At 43.8% G+C, this 25768-nt stretch overlaps 1 protein-coding gene across 18 annotated transcripts in view; it reads left to right on the forward strand.

Annotated features, from left to right (window-relative positions):
* Positions 1–25768, forward strand: part of LOC121593624 (CUGBP Elav-like family member 4) — a 330070-nt gene that overhangs the window by 225586 nt on the left and 78716 nt on the right. Inside the window, exon 1 of one of the 18 annotated variants that reach the window (XM_041916172.1) lies at positions 18795–19413. The exons of the other annotated variants lie outside the window; for them this stretch is intronic. The gene's annotated coding sequence lies outside the window, so the exon portion shown is untranslated. Of the gene's footprint in view, positions 1–18794; positions 19414–25768 lie in introns of those variants that run through there. 18 annotated transcript variants of the gene reach the window in all.

The raw sequence follows: 25768 nt of genomic DNA on the forward strand, positions 1-25768 counted from the left end.
TGTTCTCAAACATTGACATAGTCCGAACGACGGAACGATCCGGGCTGGCGCTTCAAAGTCAGAGAGTTTAATATAGCCAACGATTAAGTGAACCGGCGACACCGAAAGCCTTGCGGTTTTTCGCTTGTGCACGCCTTCAAATACATATTTATTCTTGGAAATTAATTTAAAACTCCGTTTGCCGGGGTCGTCCAAGGTGGGGAAAGTTAACATTGGCAATGGCAATCTTTTGCCGTCTCTCGCTTCGCCTCACCTCTCGTTTAATACCAAACTGTTGGGCACGTTGATGATGAAAATAGGAAAAATGGAAATCACTTTCAAATATAATGTGTTTATTATGTTTTCTTTGCATGCCCTTTTTTTTTTGTTCATCTTCTGCACACAACTTTTCGGCACTGGAACGAATGGGGCAGGAAAAACAATTTTGTCCAGCCTTGGGTAACTTTATTCGGGTGGTCACCTCATCTCGTCGGTTAGTCAACCGCTATGCCGTGGATGCCGTTGGTGCCTGCGGGACACGTCGTGCCAACAGCAACAATAAAAACAACAACGACAACAAACGCCACCCTGCCTGTCAACGTTTCGCGCACACGCCTCCGTCACATTAGGCTCGGAGGTGGGATGGAGGATTTCTAAATTGATTTTACAAACTCTGTGTTCTTCTCTCGTTCATACTGCCTGCACGTACTACGTCTTTGTTGGCGACATTGTTGTTTTGACCAAATCCAGCATCCTGAACGGTTACAATAATAACCTTAAGAGCGAATAGGAAACGTAATGGAAGGAAAGAAAAACGAACGCTCAGTTGTTTTCTTGGGCAGCCGGTAAAGAAGAAATGACAAAGTTTTCGCCACGTTGTTGTGTTTGCCATTTTTCCATTTGTCGTTCGCCCCGGTGTACGGCAAACCCGAAGCCAAATTGGAGGAAAAAGTTAAAGTGCCTTTTTAGCATACATAAAAATTCGCATCCGCTATCCGCCTTGTTCTCCGCTGCCGAGCAAGAACTTAAGCGTACAGCACACGGTTTGTACAGTAGCTGCGAGTGGTGGCTGAGGCCAAGGCACATTAAGGTCGCAAAGTGTCACCAATGGCTTTAATAAAGTCACCAATGGCAAATGTTGTCGTTTGCCGTAATGAAGCAAGGAGCGTACACAGACGCTCACACACGCACGCACACCTAGAGACCGGCTAGTGAGTTTGGATGTTCCTTAAGCAGCGGCACAAAACCCCCAAAGTTCAAGTCAGGGTTGGAAAAGTCAGGCGAAATTAATTCCCTACTAGAAACCACAATTCCCACCGCAGGGCTTGAAGGTCTGTGGAGCTCAAATCCGGCTGCAAGCGAGCGTTCCCAGCGCTGCTGTAGTCCTTGAACTATAACCCCTTTTGTTTCGGAAAAGACAACTTGGCTGAGTTTGCGGGAAGTGCGGGAAAAGACACGAGGGTTTAGTTAAAATTGTATGCGACTTTGTCAGTCCAATAAAACTCGGATCCGAAAGTATACACACGCGTGCGAAGCGGGAAGTGTGCACTTTCATTAACAACTTGGCAACAGCCCTGTTGACAAAATCTTTTATCCCATCCGACCGTCTCTTTCCGCACCGGTGGGGTAGCGAACCGTTGCCGTTCGGCGGTTTGCAATTAAATAATTAGGAAAATAATTTATTCACGTACCCCGTAATTGTAGTAATCGCAAAAACGGGCGCCGCGCCGAATAATCATTTTCTGCTACCGTTAGCAAATTGCTGCACCGGGTACGATAGACGCCGTGGAATCGGTCGAGCTTGTGCGCACTTGGTTGTTGGCCCTTGTTGTGTGTACGGTTGGAAGTAAAATCCTCCACAGCTGGGCAGCAATGGCCAAGTCCGTGGGCACTGGTCGGTTGCTGAGCCCCATGGTACTGGACGGTAATTGTTTGCACCCTCTAGCGTGCCCATGCAAACATGGATATGATTAAGGTAAATATTAGCATAACCAAATTACGCGCCATGCGCGTCAACGCTCATTTGCGTCGGCAGCGCATTAGATGCTTTTGAGCCAGGGTTTGGGTGCATCGGGGGGTTTCAAAGAAGCGAAAAAAACCCTCTGATTTTGCAACATAGAGAACTGTGCCTCTTTGCTTGTTCGTTGGAACGTTTCCTTTCAATCACCATCAATGATAATCTCGTCGTAAAGCTCGCACAAAACGTTCCCCTCGTATGGTCGGGCTGCCTGCCCTTCTTGTTTTCATTAATCTTACTAATGAATAGAAAATGAAAAATAGAAACGTACAGTATGAAAGTATAAGCTTCCCTTGTAAGCATATTTTGTCTCTCTCGCCCAGCTGGCGTCCCGCGTGTCGACAGGATATTAAAAACGCTTGAAGCTTCCTCAGCTCATTTCGCGTTTCTAAGCGTTCTTATCCACAAATCCACATGCCTAGAAGCGTGCTCAACCCTTCCAACCTTTCTCTTCGAAGACACCCAAGGTAATACACATTCCTCTACACACAGCAACACTTTATCCGTTCGCTCAACAATATCCCGTTCGATTCCGTTTTATCGACCAAGACAATGAATTATGTAAGACTGGGAATAATTTCACTCGTTCTGGCGCACCCCGTCGGAACGCCCTCCGGCACATCTTTAATGAGTGGCTGGCCCCGTGGCAAAGTATGGCAGGGCAAAATTCTGCATGCCATTCCCCTGAGCGTCTTAAACCTCCTTTTTCCATTTTCTTTCAATTTCTTCACTTCACAGAAAGATGAGATCGGTGGTTTTGGTAGCATGCGAAAAGACTTGGGCTCGCGCGAAGGAGATGCCGTTAATTATTCATTATTCTGAAAATTTTCAATTCATTTGCCTTCAATCCTTCCTTCTGCACAGCGCGACTGCTGCTGGCACTCTTCTGCCCCCCCAAAACTTGTTGGGAAATTGAGCAGCAAAACACGAAACAAGCACGAACCTTTCGCTTTGCCCTGCGAGCTATCTCTGTTTGGCCTTGAGCGGGGCATAGAAATACAGACAAAGAAAGTTGGAGCAGCTTAGGCAAGAGAAGAAAAAAAATCTGCAAAAAGGTTTATCACTCCATTTCTTATCGCAACTTGGCTGAGACAAAGGCGAAGTAAGCATCCCCTGGCCGGGTACATGAAAATGGGTGGAATTAAGACCGTTGGCGAAGTGATCCGAACCGTTGTTAGGCGTCGGTCGGTAAAGGATTTGGCAGACCGCTTCCACGTGTTTGATGTAAATCCGTTGCGAATGAATTTAAGGCCATAAAGACGCTTGCTATCTGGCAGGCAAGGAGGCTTTCCGTAGTACAGCTGTTCTGGCATCAAGTGAACCGAAATCTGATAACTCTTGCCATCGTTCTGCGCTACTTCTTATCAGCCCATTAAAGTCGGTCGTTGCTTCGGTCGGATGCGCTCCGTTCGAGCGATATGTAAATTCTGTCACATTAAATTCGTGTAATGCGCAATGTTCGTGCACCGTTCCTGCTTGAAATCACTTTCAAATTTCTTTCCAATAAAATCTGCCATCAAAAGCGACACTCATAATGCGCTTCAAAGTGTTGGGCGCTCGGTTGAAATTTGCAAGAATTACGAATCACAGGAAAAGGGGGAGCATCGTTGTCAGCTTTACAGTTATGATTATCTCTGCGTGTGAATCAGAGCGTTCAAATTGCGAACCATCTTCGTGAGCCAAGACAGTTTATCACAACTGAAACAATCGCACGCGGTGTATCGCGGTGCTCAATGCTGTTCTCTGTCGCCATCGTCCTCGTTTGGTGACTTTATCGATGATGACAACCGGTTCCGTTTACAACCACGCTCCACGATTATTGCCGTGTTGAGCAGCATGGCGCAATGTTTCATTATTTTCAGCGCGTTTGGCGTCCGCTTTACGATTATCGTGGGCAGTAAAAAAACCTCACCAACTAATAAACACACACACACACACAAACACACTAGCAAGCATAAAGAAAGCAAAAACTCCAAAATCGTATAAAAATGCAACGACAACACAAATACAATGGTTTCCCGTACAGTGCAAAAAGGATTGTGTTTCGGTATACCCCTTCGACGGGAGCTCTCCCTTTTTTTTGGAGGAGGAGGCCACAATTCATTACGATCGTGACCATTCTTCTTTTCATTTCCTGTGAAAACGCGCACACCTCCACCTACCGTTAACAGAATTTCAAGCAGGGCTGTTTGTTCCCGAATCGAGGGAATTACTTCACCCCTACCCCCTAGTGCACCAACCCGTGTCCGATGTGGCAACACAATGTTGAGTATACGGTGAATAATTGACGTTTTTATTAACTTTACACTTTATGAACGTTTATTGAGCTTGCATGTGAGAATGGTAATAATTTTTATCGCTTTATATTTCCATGGCTGTGTCCCAGCCATTTGTTGTTTTGTTTTCTTTTGAGGGTTGGCAAAGGACCAACGCCGGGACATGCGATACATTGCGCATCTAACGAGAATGTATGTGGCCAGCTATAAAGAAGTGCACTGAAGAGCCGACTTTTCTTCTTTCTCAGCATATCTCTTTATAGCATTCGTGAAGTGTTTTCAAACAGTACCCCTTTGGTTTCCATTCTCGTACAAACGAACCAGATACTCAATTCGTTTGTTTCGCTGCAATGCTCATAAAGGGGCAAGGTGGTCGTAAAATAGTGCACAGAATAAAACACAACCACCAACAAACAGCTGGACTCGTACAAATAAATTCCAGAAACATGGCTTCAGTGGGCAGTGCTATAGGTACTTTTTGTAGAAGGAATAATAACGAACGGCAACATAAAAAATAACAAAGGGCAACGTGGGCAGGCATGAATTAATGGGAGTGTTTTTATCTCAATCTATCCATTCCAGTGATAGTGCATCAGTTATTTGGAGCTTCACAAGAAAAATGAAACATTTGTTTACGTTCCTAATTGGTGTACGACTATTTTGTTTTCATTAAATTTTACTAGGCACGCTCGTGTACGGTGTGAAGTTTTAATTAAAAGAACAAAAATGCTGGTGATTTTGTTGAAGAAATTAATTACATCTCATATATTAACTTTACAATTTTAACCTCATTCAGCAAGAAAAAGCTGTAAAAAGCTGAGTATATGTAAAGAAATCTTCATTTATATCCTATGTTTGCAAATTTCTTGTGAAGCATTAAATTAACAATATCATCAAATTGTAATTTTAATGAGATTTCATACAATTATGAAAGCTGCTGCCATGAACAAGTTCAACTGCTTAACAACACGACATTAAATAAATTCCTCTTTAGTATGTCTAGGTAAATTATCAGTAAATCATTTACATGTTTATTGAACTCAACCAATTGAAATAAACAATTTATTTTATATTAAAAAAAATATATCCTAATACTCTTCAAACTCAAACTAAGATCAAACGGAAACAAAACCAACGAAAATCATGGCAAAATTAACAGACAAAAGCGCTACCCTTCCCAGAGGAAGACAAGATTTTACGACCGTCGACCAATTCTTTCCCAAAACCCAAAAGGGCGTTATTATTCGTATTCGTACAATCCACCCTAAAAACAATCCACCGTCCAATCGTTTACAGTCCATTTTTGACTGTTGAATCTTAGAAGGCACTAAAAGTGGCTTCATTGCCTCGTTCTGGCAGGATTTGGAGCAAATAAAACCGAAGCGAGGGAAATGAAATGTAAATCCTCCATTTCGTGCGCCGTTCTTTCTTCCCCCAAAACGGTCAAAAGTGCATTCGAGCCGATCGCTTCGAGGCCAATTAAACGGTACGCCTTCATCTTCCCACATTTGTAAGCAACGAGACAGGGAGATGCCAGCTTTTACGACTTGAATGTACAACAAACCTCATCAGGCAGGATTTGGACGCTTTTGCGTGGTAAAAAGAGGTGCTCTCAGGCGATGGAAATGGTCGCATGATTACTGACCGAACATAATGTAGAGTTAAATTGCTATTCGATCAGGCAAACGAAGGGTGGGTGATTGTGGGTTTTATGAGTGAAAGAATGAGACGCCTTCTTCGTTAGCAAATCGCAGTAAATAAAATGAACAAACAAGAAGGTCCATTAAAGCCATAGCTTAATTTGTTGAGCTCTACTACTAACAATCTTTATAGAAAAATCAGAAGCAAATCAAGACTAATTCAAAATTAAGATTTTAATATTACTTTATTGATCGCTTTTGAGCTACAAATGTAAACAGAATCATCAGGAAGTACAATTCTTAAACGCTTTTAAAGCTTATTTTCTTCCTACATTCACAACGATTGCATTCATCGACACCATTCCAAAGCGTTTATGCTGTTTTCTTTAAGCTAAAAGAAGATTGCTAAAATACGCTGTCGTTTGATTTCGAATGGACGCTTCCTACCATTAAGCTAATGCCACAACCATTCAACTGTACACAGATGATTACAGGAGTCCAGTCTTTGCCACAGATTTTCTAATTCAAATACTCTGAACATTGAAGTTTCGCTCTCGCTCCTGTAGTTCTGGGGTTTTTTTTCCAAGAATCGTCTCTACCGTCTCCCGGAAAAGACACTGAGGTCTGCGGTCGTAAATGAGCCTGACTAAACCGATCGTAAAAACACAAAAACACTGTCCAGAAGGTGTCACACCAGGGGATGGGAACAGAGGAACTATCCTTGTAAGGTGTCGACTGTAAGCTCCAATGCGGCAAAGGTGCAAAGAAACAGTACGGCGTGTGGAAATGAATTGAACTCACACCTGCGAAAGCAATCGCCGTGCGGAAGGATGGCCAGCTTTTTGTGTCTTTACCTTCACCATTTCCACTAATGAGATTACCGCTCAATAACTTTGACAATGAAGTAAACTTTTTCTCTTTACTGCTCCGGCTAGTCTGTTCACAATGTGCCTTTCGTTCTGGGTGAGAGTGTTGAGTTTGCTTGAGCATTCAGCTCACGATCCAAGCCGAGGTGAATTTTATCGTGCATGGCAGCAGTGACTGGATGGTTTTGCGATGATGGGAAGCCAAATTTACCGCCTTTCACCTTTAAAACTGCGCCACAAAAGCTGAAAAACCATCGACAAAACGGTGGAAACCGTGATGGAAGTGCAACGGCATGAAAGAGCACATAAAAAGGAATACTTAATCCAGCCAATTTTCTGCAGTTTGACTCCCTAGAGAAGCTGTCCTTCCGGCGTCTAGTCGAAGTCAAACCGTCGGCTTTAGTAAGGTGAAGTTAATAAGCTTTTTTGTCATTTCTTCACTGTTCTACCGCTACAGTGACAATTTTCTTGCTCTCCTTTTCGTTGCAGGTAAAGTTGCTATCACCAATCAACTTCCCTTCACACGAACGAACTTGTAAAGTGTCGTGGTCGAAAAAAAACCCATTGATCACTTTCCTTTATGCGATAATCTACCCGTCCCAGCGAGGGGTACCGTGCGCCTCCATTTGTTTAATAAATGTGTTTCCATCGCAAAAAATATGAGTTTGAATAAGTTCACCATTAACTGTCACTCCAGTCATCAAACGGGAACAACTGCGTCGTTGCAGCAGGGCAGTGTTGGCCACGATGACCGAATGGATAGCCCCTACAAAAGCCATCGGGAGTCATTAACTTTTAATGAGTCATAAATTCGTATCTTGCGTTTATCTATTCCCTGCGCCCAAACAATGCCTAATGGAAACAATGATCTATTTTCCCTTTGCTAGTGCCCGTTACTGGCTAAGTTCATCGATACATTACGCCAAAGTGTCGCCTCCCTGAAACGCGAAAATGGGAGGGGGCGAAAAAAAACACGAAACCTCCGGCATACATAACATATCTGTTGAATGTGCTGCTTCCTTCATCGAGGGGCTATGGACATGGACTTTCGAAAGTGTCCCCTTTGTTTCGTTCCCTATCGTTTCGGTGACAGTTTTATGGGCTCCTCTTACACCGCATAATAGTTCCAATTCGTCGTTCGCGGTTGCTGGTAATAAAAACAGACACTCACACAAAAGCTCATTAGACGTCGACGCCGCATTGTACGCTGGTGGGATGTTTTACACAATGACAACCCCAATGGAAGCGATTATCGAATGGAAAATGAGGGGAATCCAGTATTCAATACGACTTCGAAGCAGCCTAGCAAAATACAACAAGGACGACCCGAGGAAAAACAAAGGATTTGTTTTCTGGCACGTCTTTGTCGCGGTCTTAGGTCTGCACGCGATTGCTTTTTATTTTCTAATCAAAATACGATTATTCATCCAATGGATTATTTGTAAGAGAAGCGGAAGGGAGGTAGAATAACGCGGTTGGAAATAGTGAAAAGAAAACCAGAATACTCTGAAAAGGTTGCAGGGCTGTTGGGGAAAGCTAAGGTGACAACAAAATGGCATAGAATGAGCAAAAGGGATCAATAAATCAAGATCGAAAAAGCTAGATACAGCCAAGGGTAATCAAATTTGCGGTCTATAGCTTAAAAATTGAGTGACAGTAGCATTAATGTCCCTCTATAATCTTCACTCCAGCCGCTTGGGAAAAGATTGAGTATTTTACTCTGGGACACTGCCTTCTGGCCTTAGTTTTGCAAATTTATCAAATAATTTTTAAATATGAGTATTTAAATAAAGATAATAGTAAAGGAAATTCAAAGATTGAAATTGCAAAAGCAAAAATCTCTCGGAAAGTCTTAAAATTACCTTATTAAAAGTCAATTAAGAGCGTTAAAAAGTCTGTCCAACTCCCAACATTCAATAAGCATAATCAATTTTAGGTTTCCGATGCTTACGAAATTGCCGACATGAGAGGCTTAGGCCCTCATCCCTGAATCCAATCCTCGAGCAGTGAAAATTGATCGCAAGGACAATCCTGGTGCACCATCTGTTGAGGCAGTTAACAGCAGGTGTCGGTGCGGCTAGGTTTCGGGCTCACGCCAAATACCGAAAGCCCGTTAGCGACGTTGGGGCGCATTTGTGAAATTTTACATCGCCTGTCTAAATCAACGAATATTAAATTCCTTTCTCCCGGCACTGATTGGAAAACCCATTAAACTGTTGGGTGATTAGGCGAGCAAGGAATACACACGGGTGCCTTCTACTTCCCACAACCGCTGACGGTACGAAGACCCCGGTTGGTGCTAGTAACAGGGCGACAGGCTTTACACAAGAGGGGTTTGGGAAATCTTTGCTAACTACTTCACCGATTCCTCTCCTGGCGCATCCGGGGGGCTTTTGGGAAAAGTTGTACTCCCACATGGATTTTCCCTTGTAAATGCTTCAACCTATGCGTATGCTCGTGTATCGGCTGGCATGACAATATTCGAAAAACCCTTCGCCCAACGCAACACCAACAGCCCCGTTCCGTTGCGGAAGATGAACTTTGAATTTTCGGGCCCAAACACAGCGACGTATCCGAATACTGTACTACCAGGCAGCTGTACATTTGCCACGCTCGGCAGCGCCATTTAAGACGTGCAGATGAATCGTTTCCTTGGGCGCTTCCTTTCTGTGGCAACAGCACGAGGAAACACGTACCATCGTCGTCGCTTCCTGGTGGAGTAAAGTTCGGAGCGTAAAATTGAAATATAATAAAAACTTATTTATGCATGTTTTCCGTCTTTTCACCGACACATCACACTCCCATTCTTTGCTCTTGGGTCCCCCGAGCAGTTCAAAACGAATGCCGTACCTATTGTACCATCCTAATCCTTCCCAGCGCAAAGATGTTTCCGTATACTTTTGCAACGCTCGCAACAGAAGCCAACTCTATAGACACTTCCTGCCGTCAAGTGCAGTTTTAATTTTTATCTTTAAACCATCGACGTACACAAGCTGGATACAATCAAACAACTACATATACCATAGGCAGCTACCGTCGCATCACTTTCCACAGTTGACGATGGCTTGATGTACGGAAACGCCCGCTTGCCGTTTGTAAAAACTCAAATACAAAGTAAACCAAGAAACTGTACGGTTTATGAAAAAAAAACAACTGAAATGCTGCTGCTGCCATTTTTACTCACGAGAACGTGGCAGGAAACTTCCGACCAAAGGTAGCGTTTTGAAGTACGTTGTGTGTCTGTGCATTTTTTGTTTGCTTCGCTTGTTGCTGGTGTGGTTTTGCAGAAGAAATTTCCTGCTAAAGAAAAACAAAAAACCATGTGGTGCCTGGCGGCAAACAGTCAAAGGCGAAGCTGCTTCACCATTTATTTGGTAGCATAAGCCAAGCCGCATCTCGCATGAAGGTGAACATCTTGAAGCAGCTCGTGCTGCCCAGGTGTGCCAACGCGTTTAACAAGCCCAGCAGCGCCATTTTACGCTCCACTAAGGGAGGTAGCGCGAGCGGCACCGAACGGAAGGAAAGTAACTGTTTTTCTTTAATTTAAAATGAACTTCAACCCCAAGGCAGCTGCTAAAACCCAAGGTTCCTTGTCGGGCACAAAGTGGCAGACAGATTCCGGACCAGGGGTGGCGTGCCGGTATGGAAGTTCGTGTGCCCAATTCTCCCTCCCTCTTTCTCTTTCTCCCAAATACACACACACATACTCCGACACACGTCCCTTAATTGAGTGAGAGATTAAGTTACGATCCCGCGAATGGTACCGAAGCGTTGGGAAGCAAACATACTGCCTCCATCATGACACGGGACTGGCTCCAAAACTGTACGGGATCGCTATGTTTATGTTCCACGGCTATTCTTCCGGTTTCACTTGCTTGCTGCGTTTTGTGCGCACGGAAGGTGTTTTCATTTTTATGTGCAGCTCACTTCACCTTTATGCAACCGCAAACGACCGTATTGGAGCGAGGAGGGCATTTACTCGCCCCTTGGTGTGGCAAGTGTATCTTTTTTAACAACTTTAAATGCCCTAAAGTACCGACGGGAATTCCCTTCAAGAGCCGTCCACTTTGCCTGCGCACCGGGAGGGAAGCGTTAACGCTGTGAATGTATCACTTTTTGTTTTGTTTCATTTTTAAGCACTTAAATTTCGGGTTTAAGATATCTTTTACACCGGTGCGCTCATGCTTTTGTTCTTTTCTTTGGAAAAACTAACTTCAAAGCCGAGCCGAGACAATCGATTTCTAGTAAGCGTGAATACATCTTTTCATCCCTAGAAATAGGGTAAATTGGACCTGAACTTCTTTTCGAAAGCATCCACCGGTAAGACAAAGCGCTGTTTCGCACCTTGGCTAAAATATCGATTTCAAAGGTAATCAGCTGCAAACCCCTTAACAAATATTGAATTTCCTTCAGCGTGCCTTGCCCTGGCGCAGCAACCTGCGGCCCAAAATGCGTATCCGATTACGTGTACCGTCGCCAGGAAAACATTGATTCCGGTGGTATGTTTCGCGTCCGGGGCCATGTCATTGCTCCTAAAGCCGTTACCGCGCTCATAAATAATAGAATAAATAAATATACAGCCGAAGATTTATACGCTACGATAAATCATTTTCCTATCTCACCGACGACCGAACCGTACCGATGGGTAGTGCAAAGGGGGAACGACTCCGGGGTGTGTGTGTGTTGCGTTTCGCGTTACACCTAAAGGCCAGCGCACGGGTTCAGGTCGAAAAACGCTGACGCCCTCCGGCGACCAGGTATACCTGGTCGTCACTGGCAGGAATGTCATTTTCTGACTAGTCGTCGGAGTATCTTCCCTTTTTGGGCAAGACTAATGAGAATCGCAACCACTTATCTCTTAACTTTCCGAGCACGAAATGCGGCTTACGGGTTGGTATGTTAACGGTGAAGGTGAAGGGATAGGCTTCGAATTTCGGTGAACGAAATGATAAATATGATCTTTAATGAGGGAAGAGCTGTGGGAGGTTCGGGAAAAGATTCGCCCTTACAAGGTCGACGCCTAATCCGGTGCTGAGCAGCCTAAGCATAATGACACCGATATGCGGAGGAATGTTTTTGGGCGCGGTGAACGTTAGGCAGGGTTTAGTTTGTGATGTGGTTTTTAATCGCATCGCATGGAGGATATTGATGATATGTTTGCTGCAATTTCTCAACGGATTTTAGTCAACACGGTCAAAATAATTGGGATAACTCATCATATCGCTACGTTCCTCCCAGCAGGCAAACCGTAAAGCCATCCCCAAGCGCCTGTGTAATCTGATCCTGCTTCAGGTGGAACACTTTTCGGTGGTCTAAGTTTGTCCACGAAACTGATTCCTTCTTTACAGTTTGCTTCACAGTGCCGAATAAAGAGAGGCTGAATCTTCGTCATCAAATTTGAAGGCACTAGTGCTTGTGATTACATCCTACGATACGACACCGGCAAACAATACCGCCCTAAGGGGAAGATTCCGCCAGAATCATACACTTTGGTTACAGTTTCTTGAGACCATTTTATTTCCAGCCAACTATACCGTGCCGAACTATCCCTCCTGCGACAAGGTGTATTTTGCAATTGGGTTTCTTCTTGTTGTTGATTTTTCGCTCGATGCTTTTAAGGCAACCAAAGGTCCGAACACCGTGCACAAGTCGAAAGGCATGAAACATGACCGACTACTATTCGTCGTTTTCGCCTGCAGGGAGATACGGAAATGATCTTTTAAGCAACAACGATCCACCAAAGTTCATGCCAAGCGTCTTCAGACAATTCTTGGACGCCCTCCAGCACTGTTGCTGCTGCTGCTGCTGCTGCGCTTCAAATTTACTGTCTAAAGCACAACATCCGCACCGTGCTCGGTAGCATCTTAAGCGAGCCCCCGGGTGACACCGGTGCTAACTCTTGTCCTCTACGACCCCCAGCAGAAACAGCAAATGCTCCAAAGTACGACGACAAACTTGTTATCAGATATTTTCGCTCAACAAAAGCTAGAAACAAAGCGTTAATGACTTTTCATTTTCCCTCTATGGCTGTAAGGGAGGAGTAGTTTTCTCCCTGGGTTTACACACTCCCGACCGACCATGACTACCCACGAACGTAGCGACGACCAACGGCACAACTTAGAGTGTCATTATTATGTGTCATTATGGTGAAGCAGAAGCAGGCGCCTCCATTGGTACCGTTCCTTTGCCCGTGTCGCGAATGGGTTGAACCGAGGCGTGACAAAGTTTATCCACTGCAAAACAACGATTTCCACTCGGTCGTTGGGTCGAGCAGGCTTGTGGTAGGAAGGATGTGCTTAAAAGTGTCACATTCCATGGTTTGTCATTTGATATGATTTTCACTCACCTTTAGGAGAATGGCTTGCAGCCGACACACCGGTAAGCCTGGGAGGGGAAATAATCGCAAAGATCTTACTGCTTTTAGTAAAGACGCTCTGCTGTGGTTCATTTAGAAAACGATTCCAAACTTGGATGAATCTTGAGCAACCAGTACATCCATTAAAAGCGTCTTTTCGCAAGCCGCTCATGGAAATGATGTTTTGCTTTTTGCTTCTTCTGGATCGATACGCATTGAACCTCGAAGTGCAAGATAAACAACACATTTTTCACCCAGCGCCAGCCTCCGTTAAAGTAGTCCCCTCTTCTATCCACACTCCAAATGTGTTTCAAAACGAGCGCACACATACACACATTGCACACACTACGGCCATTAGACAACGCCTTGCCGTGGAACTCCTCCACCTTCATCGGCCGTGCGAAGGATACGATTTGTTTACGCAAGCGAAAAGTATGGACAGTTATTTATGCGTGAGAGAGTGCAACTGTGAGTTAGGATATTTGAGCCGCTGTTAGCCGCTGTTGGTCTGTTGAGATGTGGGAAAAAACATGTTTTCCCCTTTGGCAGGGGTTTCTTATCACGGCAACGAATCTTTTCCCCCGGTCCACCGTGCCCGAGCCGCTGCGCTGTGCTATCTGGCACGCCGGTCAAACTGTAACCCCGCAAAAACCTGGGCCCAGCCCGTGGCAGCTCACAGTGGAATCATATTTAGATTTATGCGTTTTCTTCTAATCGTTTTCGACGAAACACATAAATACACATTCGCACAGCGTTAAATTCCCTGCCCTGGTAAAAGGTCGACCCTCGGATGCTCGGCTGCCACAAGCCCACAAACACACACACACACACACAAGCTGTGCGAGATGTGCCGAGTTGTTGAAGATTCGGTCGGCAACTGTTGGCACCATGTTGTACCCACGTACAGATACACTGACACACGCACACACACGCTGCCACTTAGGTGTACGATGAGGGGAAAAGTTATGCTTATGCGAAAGAGATCACCCAAAAACTGCGTACACGCGGTGAATAAATTTAAATGTTCATAAATTTCCAAACGCGGCCCCTGTTTGCCGTAACCTTCAGCCACTGGGTCGCGATGCTACCTTCCCATCACCCTGCTCCTGTTTATCGTACGCCTCCAATATGGCAAGGATGTTTGCGCTTTTCAAGCATAGAAGCCTCCATTGCTTCTTACAGATGATTTCCTCGGTGGTGTTTTATTTTTTTGGCACCGTCTTTTTTTGTTCAGCCGGTTTGCCACTCCACCACGCCCGGCACGCACGCAAGTCCTCAGTACGCATTCTCAAATAATCTCACAAATCGGAAAAATATCCTCAAGGCGAGAGAGAAAAAAATGGCTCCATCAGTTACCCGCTACCCGTTGTTCAAACGGAAAGGAGTGGGAGCGGGCGGAAATTTAGGCTGACTTTATCTTGCAGAATAAATCAAACGCCTGTCAAGCGAGTGAGCGCTTGGGCGCTTGGGAGAACGGCAAGTGTCCCCGGTGTGCTCAGAAACGGCAAAACACACACAAGCAGTGCGAAGAAACGGTGAAGTGAACTTATCTGCTTTTCGTTCCTTTTCTGCCACCCAAACCCATTTTAGCTGTGTTTTAGCCTCAATTTCGTAAAACAAAAGTAGAAAATTGAGTCAGTGGTTGTTTGTTTCACTGCGTGAAGTTGAGGTGCAGCTTTCGGCCACGGTGGCTTTAATGGGAAAGTGACAAGATATACCAAATTGCATTACAATTCGTGGCAGGATTAAACAAAACCATGAGCTCACGCACACCCCCCGCCCATCCAGTTCTAACATTCAAATCCCAATGGGCGTGTGTGGATTGTGTGTGTGTAATATAAATCATTTTGGCACCGCGGTAAATGCATTCGATTCCCCTCCCTCACGCCGAGCGGGAGCGTTTCCGTGGTTTTCCGCATGTTTCGCGTTGGGCAATTTTTCATTTACTAACAAATTAAAACACCACCCAGGAAATGATTGTGCAACATGCAATCGTGATTTACATCTGGCCGAGAATGGAAGTGTTAACGATGCGCACTGTATAGAACAATGCCGGGGGGGGGGGTGAATGGTGTGATGTGTTTTTTTATTTTTTGTGTCGCTATTCTGTAGCTATTGCATGTTTGTTTCGATGTTGATTGGAAAATAATGAGCTCGACAATCACATGACTGGTTCATGTTACGCTGGTCATGTCGGAACGCCGTACCGGGCAGGGGGTTTGCGGGACCGGAACCGGAGGCTTGAAAATTAACGTGTGGTATTTTTCTGTCAAATCGCCAACGATGACCGATGCGAGTCGGGATGAACCCGCTGGCCGTAAATCATACTAAGTGGTGTAATTTATTATTGCACCAGACTCCAGCCACACGCTTTTGCGCTGGGTTTGTGTTCTAACTGACAAACAAATGGAATGATGCGACCGGATGATGCTGTAATTGAATTCGATACAAAAATGAGTAATGTCCAGCTCGGGGGAAAAAACGGTACCCAGGTTGAAGTGATAAAAGTAACCAGGCTAATCAAATTATTGAAAATGCGCAAAATTAATATCAGAATGGACAAAGAAGACTGAATAGTGCGCCCATTACTTAGCAACAATTGTTGCGTCTGCCAGCGCAAGCTGTTCGATTGAATCTGAATAGCTTAATCACACCAATATGATACAATGATACAGCACACAACAATGGGGAAGAACTTTCGCTCATCAACATCGAAACCATTCAGTCGAGAAATGCGTAATCACATCTGCACAACCCCGACCAGCACACCAACGGTCCCCGTGTAGTGTACCCTTACGTCTGCATGGTGAAGGCGCTTTGCTGTAACCATTCATCAACGGTGTCCATCAGCAGATCAATTATGTACCACCGAAGCGGAACTTGTTTTTATTCGCTCCCGTTTCCAATTGGCCCGGACGGGCAGTGGACCAAGTTCTTATTTTTCCATTTCATTACCCACGAACGGTACAACACAGCACAGGAAACTCGCCAGATGTTCCTGATAAGGTAGATTGATTGAAGCCTGAACGCTGGACTCCTTTGGCCGGGGTAGTTTGGTTGCTCCTTCGCTGGTTGGCAGCTCCAAGTTGTCCTCGGTAACTTTTGGGCAAGCATTCGCTTCACTCAACCGACCAGAAGTGTACACCCTAGGACACACCTTTGCTTCCAGTCTGCACCCAACTGCTGGGAGTGACTGGACGATAAAATAGTTTGATTTAATGCATCGGGAATTTTCTGGCTCCTTCGCAAAGAAAACTTTCTTTTTCCTCCCAGCCGATTCGGTCGGTACGCATCGGTAGAAACACTGCATCAAGCAGAAAGTAACTGGGCAAACAAAAATAAAGCAAAAAGAAAGTACTAACAAACGTGTGGGGCAGAAAAACACAAAAAAAACAACCCGTCCCATTTGCTCAGTGAGGGGGAAATGAATTGAAAGAAAAACAAACCCTCATCCACAAACACCACAAACCAATGAGATGATGCACGCAGCAGGCAACACGTGCCACTCACTGCTTGCTTCTGTTTCTTGCAAGTTTCCACCCAACCTTCTCTAACTCTCTCTCTCTCTGTCTCTCTGTCTCTCCACTCTCCACTCTTTTTGAAACGGGCATGCATTGAGACTGTGCAACATCACCATCGGCGAAAATATGCCAAATTTCGACAGCATAGCAAACACTTTGCAAACGATTTTTCATGCAGAAACGTAAACATACTGAGCTGGGCTGTGGCTGTTTTTCTATCGCTTCTTTCGCCTCGGTTTCCGGCAACGTGGATGGAGAAGGAAATTTCGTTACTCAACACTTTACCCACCGAGCGGTGGAAAGGAAAAGTGAGGAGCAGCATTTCAAGAGACCCAACCACTTGACTCAGTTCCCAGTTCCAGCTTGGTAGGGAATCTCGGTGGGAAAACTCGTGTTGAAGGGATGGCAGTAACGTATACTCCAACTCCCGATCGGTATGCAGTGTCCATTTCGTTTACCTACGTTGAAAGTTTTTTTTTGTTCGCCAGTTTACCGGCAATTGCAACGCTGCACTGTGCAAAGTTAAGCCTAAAGCGATGCGAGAAAATTACTGTCGAACTGGGGTGATGACAAACTGCTGGGACACGGAAGGGGGAATGCAACGTAACTGCATACCAATCCATTTGCTTTTCATCATTCGCTCCACTCTACCTGAACTGGATGGTACAATTTAAAAGGTAGAAAATTAATGGTTAAAATGCAAATCTGTGTGCTTTTGGCTTTTATTTGCATCAAGTGTAGAATAAATCTGAATTTTACTCCCACCTGTAACTTTCTTTTACCTTTCGAGCTGCACTGATGGAATGCTGCAAATTCCCCCAAGCCGCCGCTCGGTAGGATAACAACGTTTGTGGTCGGATCAGCAGACGGTTCGGTGCAGTAGCTCTGGCAAACGGCCATGGATGGGCTTAGCTTCTTGTGGCTTCTGCCGGGTGTCCGTCCGGGGCTGCTCATAGTGTTAGTGGGAATGGGTGGTTTAAAAAATTCTAGCACCCCAAGGACCGCCCCTTGGTGCCGGCAGACCGGCAGACTGACCGCAGGGAGAACAAGATTGTGGAAAATTGCTTTGGTTTTGCTTGCAGCAAGCCATTTCCCATCGCGGATTGAATGCAGCATACCGATGAGCGTTCCAGAACGAACCGGGAGGATAAATGAAAAAATTAGACTCCCGGGCTCGCACGGCACGTCCGTACGAGTTTTCATCGTTAGTTGCCTCGTACTGTGCGTGGCGTGGTATGCCCTTTTTTCTCTCTATTCTCTACGTGCTGGTCCTATTTCAGTCACATTCTATGCAATGATAAATGCCTCCAAATAGGAAGCAACCTCCCCAACCCCTTGGCACGGGTAAAATGAAAACGGACGGGATGTAGTGTTTTGAGCCCAAAATAACAGAATCCGTACTCGTCGTCTCTCGTGCGTGATGATAACTAAATGCAAGCAGCACCTTGCGAGAAAATGAATGAAAATAAAAGAGGACAAAGTGAAAGCAACAAAAAACATTTTTGCGATGTAAATTGAAATTGTTTACTTCTGCATTTTAATTATTCGCATTTTTTCTGCTGATACTTCGCTTTTCATTTCTGCTTTTATGCCAGTCTGTCGGTAAAGCGAGTTAAAATACTTTTGGTTTGATATGAAAGAGAATCGTTTGCACCTTGTGATTGCAATGTTTTCACTCTGCATATGCGTTTAACATCAACATCTGTAAGTGCAATCAGTGTAAAATTAGAAGACCTTGAATAAATACTGCCATTTATGGGCGTGTTCATATTTACTTGGGATGATTGCTAGAGCACAAAACAAGGATTTGTTTGCAATTCAAGTTTAATTTACGGGCAATTCCAGCTAACCATACCGTATCGTTCCGTGCATTCACCGCTTCCAAACTTTAATCCATATATCATGTATTGTTCGTAAAGCATTATTTGCTCCACTCTTTGGCTCTCTTACTGTGATAAAATGTGACAAAACATGCCCTGGATAGATGTATAAATGTTTGGTTTTACGTTTCCTGTAGTGAGCAGTGTGGAGGACTCTTGCGTACTGTTACTTTATTTGGTTTTTCTTTTACTTTCTATAATTGCAGCCACCTTTCACTCGAAGTCGATGCCGATTCCTATCGTCCATCGCACATAGTTTACTCAACTCAATTTCAGCCCGGGTTTGAATCGTGAGACAGAGAAAGAGAGAAACACGCTAAGGAAACGTATCAGAACGAACACTCAATTACAATCAATAAGCTTAGGAAAATCCCAAGGGGAAAGTTTAGCGAGAAGAAAAAACAATACACAAAAACACATAACAAAACATAAGAAAGAGCTTAACTTACTCTGCGTTTGCATAAACATAACGGCAGAATTTACGTTCCAAATGCTGCATAGTACAATGATTGGTTTCGGTAGTGCATACTAATTGTGATAGTGAGAAAGTGCTGGAAATAGGAAAACAAAAAACACAAAATAAATACTTTTTTACATACCACGGACACTATTTGATAGAGAACGGATTTAGTGAGAAGTATCAAGACTGGAAATACAAGGTGCTCAACGTTACGGAGAAAAAAACAAACGAAGAAACAAGTATAACACACGGCAAAACAAACAAACAGAGTACTTAACGAAGAACGGAACAGAACAGTAAAGGAAGACTGCCTCGAGGAAGATTCCCATTTCATCCCTCCGATAGGAACGTCAACTAAGACCGATTAAATGCTGACAGGCGACCAGAGGGCACATCTCCGTCAGTGCAAGTTCTGAAAAGTAAGATTATGTCCTTTACTATGTGTCAAGTGAATGTCCCCTCCAACATTATCCTGACCCACTCCACTCCCGTAACCACTATACGGATACATGTAAAAAAAGAAAAACAAAAACAAGCCAAAAAGGTCCTCCACGTCTCTAAACGATGACTTCCGTTACGCGACAAGATTGGGATGCGATACGCGATAACACCAAACGATCGCCACGAGTGCCACGGGAATGGGGGAAAAAATGTCACCTTCGATCATAAATTAAACCACGCTGGGCAAAGAAAGCTGTGCCGAGTCATTCTCGGACAATTCCTGGCCGACATCGCTCAATCTCGAACTCCACGAAAGCGGTCAATGCCACGGTGCTTGCCCGTAGCCGAGCTATGCAAATGTTGGCTGCTCCAAACCACAATCACTGTAGCCGGTGGGGATTTTGGGGTGACTGGCCAAACTTATATTGGGGTGCCACAGTTTGGGATCGGGGAGAGCAGAAACAGGCAAGGGAGGGAAAAGAAAATCACACGGATTTTCACATCATAGCATGAAATTGGTTTTCCGTTCACGCAGTCTACTCGCGCGCACGCTTCTCTGACAACTCCCTCTTTTCTCCGTATTCAATGGCTCGGGCACAGTTTGCTTACCCTTAGACGACCCTACGTTGTCCAAAGGTATGGTTCGAGCATAGCCAAGGGAGCTGTGAAGGAACTCCCCCAGCAGGATGTCCCACATAAGGCAACTAGACGGCAGGGGCAAGGGCAGCAAAAAGGAAGAAAAACAACAAACCCCAAATTTTAATATTCATTTAACGCCATGATTCGTGACTAACATACAGTTCCCATCGCCCCATAGTCCTAGTCTTACGCAGCTCAACGGCATCGCTACTGTATCGCATTCCAATTTTCTCCGAAGTCTTCGGGCTTGTAGCGACCGCTCTGTATCCTCTCTTCTTTCCTTGTGTTTCTTCCCGACCACACCCACAGTCCTGTTTCTGGCCGCGCCCGAGGTGTTGCCAATCTTACAGTTTACCCCGTACGATCCTGCCATGCCTTTGCGTGTCGCTGTTCAAATACACACCTTCACCACTGCTAAAACAACCACTGTTACTACAACTGCATTATTTGGCTCTTAATATCGTACTTCCTTGTTTGTTTGCGTTGTTTGCATTGATTCCTATTTTGCTCTGTTTGTTCGTTGTGTCGTAATCCTTAAAGTGTCGTGATTTATGCATTCTCATAGGATATCCGTAATTATGTAGTAGTTTGCTATTTTGAAGAAATCGTGTCACTACCACTCCACTTAGAGAACCATGTTCGTTCTTCAGACGAAACGCATTGAGGTAGATAAGTCACTTTCTTAGGAAGCTCTCTTCGTGAACAAACACGTTTTTTTTTTCATGTCACTCAAGATCGTGAACCTGCGTTGGTGCGTATATTTTTGATGTTGTTCATTTACCATTATATTAGTATATATGTGTCATGATCTATGGTGTAACTTTCTAACTCACCACTGTGATAACATTCCGTACTTTTCTATATGTGTGTGTGCGTGTCTTTTACTGTTTGTATGCTCAGTGAGGTATGGTCAACAAACAACATAGAAACTATTCGGCCCAAATGCTTGAAAAATGAACCAAATTCAATCCACAGAACCATCTCCAAGCCACCAATACCTCATTGAATCATTCCATTGTTTGATCATTTGGTTGTTGGTTGTGTGTGTGTGTGTGTTAAGTATTATTAAGTAAATTTACCTCAACAGGAAAGCAAATGATAGTATTGAAACAATTCAGTGGCGTTTCAAGCAAAACATTTACCAATTACTATTTTACAGTGCCCCACTAACAAACATTTGTTTTGCTGTTCTATCCACACAGATTCAAGTAAATGTGTAAGTCTATTCATCGACTCGTCGAAACATACTACCCTTCTGCGCTCAAACGCCAAAATGGAAGCGCCAGACACTGTCGTTACATTAATTCATTATCCTTTTCGATAACAGCCAGACTGCTTGGTCTTGGCAGCTTCGGCAATGTGATCCTCCTTTGCCATTGTTGGAAGGGCAAACCGAACTAATGAATTAACACATCCTTGCGGCAAGGTTCGGGGAAGATGGTCCGGCTCAGGCAAGCTTCATCCTTTAAGCCTTGTAATACACCCGCCAGGAATGGTGGATAGCTGTCCTGGTGGGCTAACAGTGTCGACTTCTTACTTGCACAATCTTCTTTCCGAAGTGAAAGAAAATTAATCATATCGTGTATTCTTCATTTGTCTTCCAATCCAAGTCTTGCCATTCCCCCCCCCCTCCCCCTTTTTCTTCTTTGCCCATTACCCTGTCATGTGCTACCGGATGAATGAAGCTTGAACCCTAGCGGTGGACATTATATTTCGGTCACCTCGCCCAAAAGAAAACATTCTTAATTGCTGGCGGTGGAAAATAAATACTTTGATCACACGCTGTGAGCCGTAATATCCTGCAGTTCCGGTCACTGGAGATTCCGGTGCTGTTTTGCGTCTTTGGTCAAAGAAACGGTGTGGTATAGCTTAAAGAAGGAAGACACGGTCGAAGTAGACAAAAGCTGGATGGTATAATGAGAACAACACAAACAAAAAACGTTTGGGATCTTTCTTGACTGTGAAGCACTTCGCAGTGAATCCTTTCAAGGCTTTTGCACCAAGAAGGATCTTTGTGATACAAGTACGAACGATTCCAAAAATAAACGTGTCCTTGCCTTCATAGGAAACCGTCAAGACATAAATAATGTTATCAAAGACCATTTCAATCTTACTCTTTTTCTTAATACTCTGCCCGTAAGAGCGCTTTCAATTCCTTTTCGAATTATCTTTCGCAGTATTGTGCATACTATAAAGAAAGCTTAGCTTATACATTCATTTACAATGTAATTCCGTAAAACTCAATCCCGATTAATTATCAGTGATTCGTTTTATATTTTTGATGAAAATTTAATCTTCATTGGATGCAAAGAAATCTGTTCTTGAGGAACAAAATTATTCAACACTCTTTCCAGCAATTTGCAAATGTTTCAGTAATAATTCTAGCATGCAGTGTATATATACTTCTCATGGAATCGCTGAACTACTGTTGAATACTATTTTCATACAATTGTTGACTGACCGATTATTGCTATGTTAGCGCAAAGCAAGTTCCTAAATAATACTCACTCACTAAATCATGGAAAATTTTATTCCCCCTAATTGCCACTCGTCTGTGGTTGCTTTTGGTGGCTTTGAATGATGCTAGTTGAAACTTTCGTCCACAGTGCTAACCGTAGTACCGTGCCAGACCATGCAGGAAACAAAGCAAAATACCCAAGAAGCTCATTAATTTTATCTATCGCCTCATTACCCTTGGCAGTCGAACTTTGTTAATGTCACTAATGGCGGGGTGACTGTCACCTTGTGTCGGCTAAACGGTCCCTTCAACAGCGTGTGGCAAGCTTCATGTCCACCGAATGTTGATTTATCAGAATTAATCGAGAAAATTTACAAATGAATTCTATCCGCCACGGTACTGTTACGTAGAACGAACCGAAAAGGAAAGTCTTTCTATTGGGACGCTTATACCGCCATGCTCAGTCGGTGACAATCGATCGGGACCTACTGGCCCGACTATTTAGAACGAGTCTTTATGGCCAATCTACGTGCCACGGCAATCTGTCTACCCCAAAATGCTTCTACGCTTGTGCGGTGTAATTAACAAGATTAGAAATGCTGAAAAGGATACCCATCGAATCTCATAAATAACGTATAATGATCCGAATTATATCTAACGGTAATATAATCCCACGGTAGCAAGTGACCGTAAACCACAAGCCGTGAACGAAGCAAAGCGCCCTGGAAAAAAGAGTGGATAATTTTTCCCAAACCCCAATCTTTCACCATTCGGGGGATAAAGTTTTTTTGTTCCGAGTGGCTTACGAGTTTCATTGGTATGCGAAACCTCTCAACGCAAAAGCGGAGAAGAGGCGATCAAAATAAGTACAGTGTCGTATTGGTTGCGATGCTAATCGGTTTGTCTTGGCAAATTTTACTTCCTTCGATGATTCATTGTCCGTAAGACGAGAAGTTTGAAGTTATCCAATTGACGTATAGCTATAGACTTCCAATCCCGTTTCTTTTAAATAGCGTCTCGGCAACGTCCCTTGACAGAAGAAAAAGAGGGAGACAAATGCCACAGACAAAGCTGTGCCTTTGTGGCATCTTCCGAAAAGTCAACAAAAAAGACGTTTGCATGCAATGATGTACGTTCAATCTGTGTCGATATCTTCCATCAGAACCGGTAGACCAATTCAACACAGCAACAATGGATCATACAACTTGGGGCTGCTGTTTTCCACTTCTCGACTCCGTCCGTCGAGGCAGTGTGAATGGGATAGGAAGAGGAAACCAGGGCATAATATTCAAGCCTCGTCCATCGGAAGCGAACGGATGGATAGCATTTCCTCTTCCGCTCGGGTGCATCGTTTAATGCACTTTGAAGCCCAAACCCGAAAAGCGGATGGCGAAACAAATCTGTTCATCCTCCGTCTGTGCGGTGTGATCGGCAAATGCACGTCGGTAGCCCCAAAAACCTTCCTCTCACGATACAACGCCTTGCCGGCACTATAGCACCGTCTTCTGCCACGGTGAAGCTTCTCGAGAAGGAAGTGCACCATGATTCAACTAATAGTTTGCGAAAACATCGTTAGCAAAACTCATCACGTCCGCTTCACCCTGCATGAAGAAACCACGGGCGGTTGTGCACCGTGCTCAATCGATCGGAGGTAGTTTTCTTTCGGTTAAGGAAAGATGTTTACTTCCGGTGCTCGGTGCTCGGCGTCCTGCTTGGCTAAGATGCTTCGTTTAAAATTCTGTCAAGGTTTGTTTTTTGCATTCCCGAGCTCGAGGACAAAGAAACCCGGCGCCAGCGTTAAAGGGAACCAAAGCTGCTCATGGTCTGGCACGGAACAGAGCTTACCAGCGCAGGAGACAAGGTACGACGATTGTAATAAGCAGGAAGGGACGAAATATTTTTTCATTAGCATAGGAAAGTAGCGCTGGTGTAGCTGCCTCTAGCCAAATGTACAATAAACAATTGCACTTTCCCCCGGGTCACCTTCAGCATACCCTGTGCTTGGACCGTGAAGAAGAAAGAGACATTTGGACATTTTGGGCATACTTATCCCCAACCATCACTGGTGGTGTGAAAGCTTCTTTATGATCCTTTGTTTCGTATTGTGATCGACAGAGCTGTCTGCTGCCCTTATTCTCGAGGAAGCACTTCGTCATTGTTAGTGGAAATTGATTAATTCATTTCTTTCCTCCTTTTTATAAGATTCCTTCCGATCGGTGTGCGCAAATGTGCAAAATGGCACAAACAAAGTATAGCTGATCTTAGAGAGAAGAAAACTTTGAACAGTTTTTATTTGAAAAGATCAGGGTTTTGTGCAATTACACTGAGTAACATGTCTAGAGTTTTGTTTCATCCTATTGTAAGCGTGAAGTTTATCTATTTAAGAAAACGAGCAAGTTTACTATTTTCTTCTTTCAAGGAAACAATAGCCGAGTTTTATAACATCATTCAAGTACCTGTGATGAACATAAAACAATATTTAATTACTTGAATTATAATTGTTTGTGCCACGAAATAGAATCAGATAATATACTACATTTTGTTACTGGAATCAAATCAGGGATATGTTACCATATAGTTTCATAATTCATACTGTTTTTTTCTGTGAATGTTTGTGTTCAGTTGCATTCACACGGTGTACTTTCATTCTTCTTGTGAATCATTGTTCGTTATACCAAAGCAATAAAATGGTAGCACATTTAATTATTTATCAGGCAGTATTTAAGCTTCAAAATTATCTGTTTAATCCGAAGCCTCATCTTTAAGTTCACATATTTAACCGTTTAACGCTTTAAAATCTATTTCCTTGGTTTTGATTACCCAAAGCCTAATTCAAAGAACATTATTTTGATAACACCAGTTCGAATCCATCATTTATAGATAAATGTATACTGTTGTTAATTAAATGTTACTCCAACGTTGTACTGCTGGCACTCTATTAAACTTACACGTTATATTATGTACCTTTATATCCTTATCATTCTCCCGTAACTAAATAATATAAATCAGCTTTTTCCCTTGAGCCTTTTCCATCCTACTTCTGAACAGTTTTCTTTTTTTATTTCACTATCACTATTTTGCCAGCAACATTATTCGCAAACTATTGAGCCAAACTATTTACTAAATGTGTTTATTATTTTGTATCATTGAATTTAACCACCTTTCCAAATGTCCTAACAATAAAAAAACACATGAGCACGCCAACACTTCAACACACAACTGTCAGCTAATTGTTC

This window comes from Anopheles merus, chromosome 2L, assembly GCF_017562075.2.
Source record: "Anopheles merus strain MAF chromosome 2L, AmerM5.1, whole genome shotgun sequence".
In the NCBI taxonomy this organism is placed as follows: domain Eukaryota; kingdom Metazoa; phylum Arthropoda; class Insecta; order Diptera; family Culicidae; genus Anopheles; species Anopheles merus.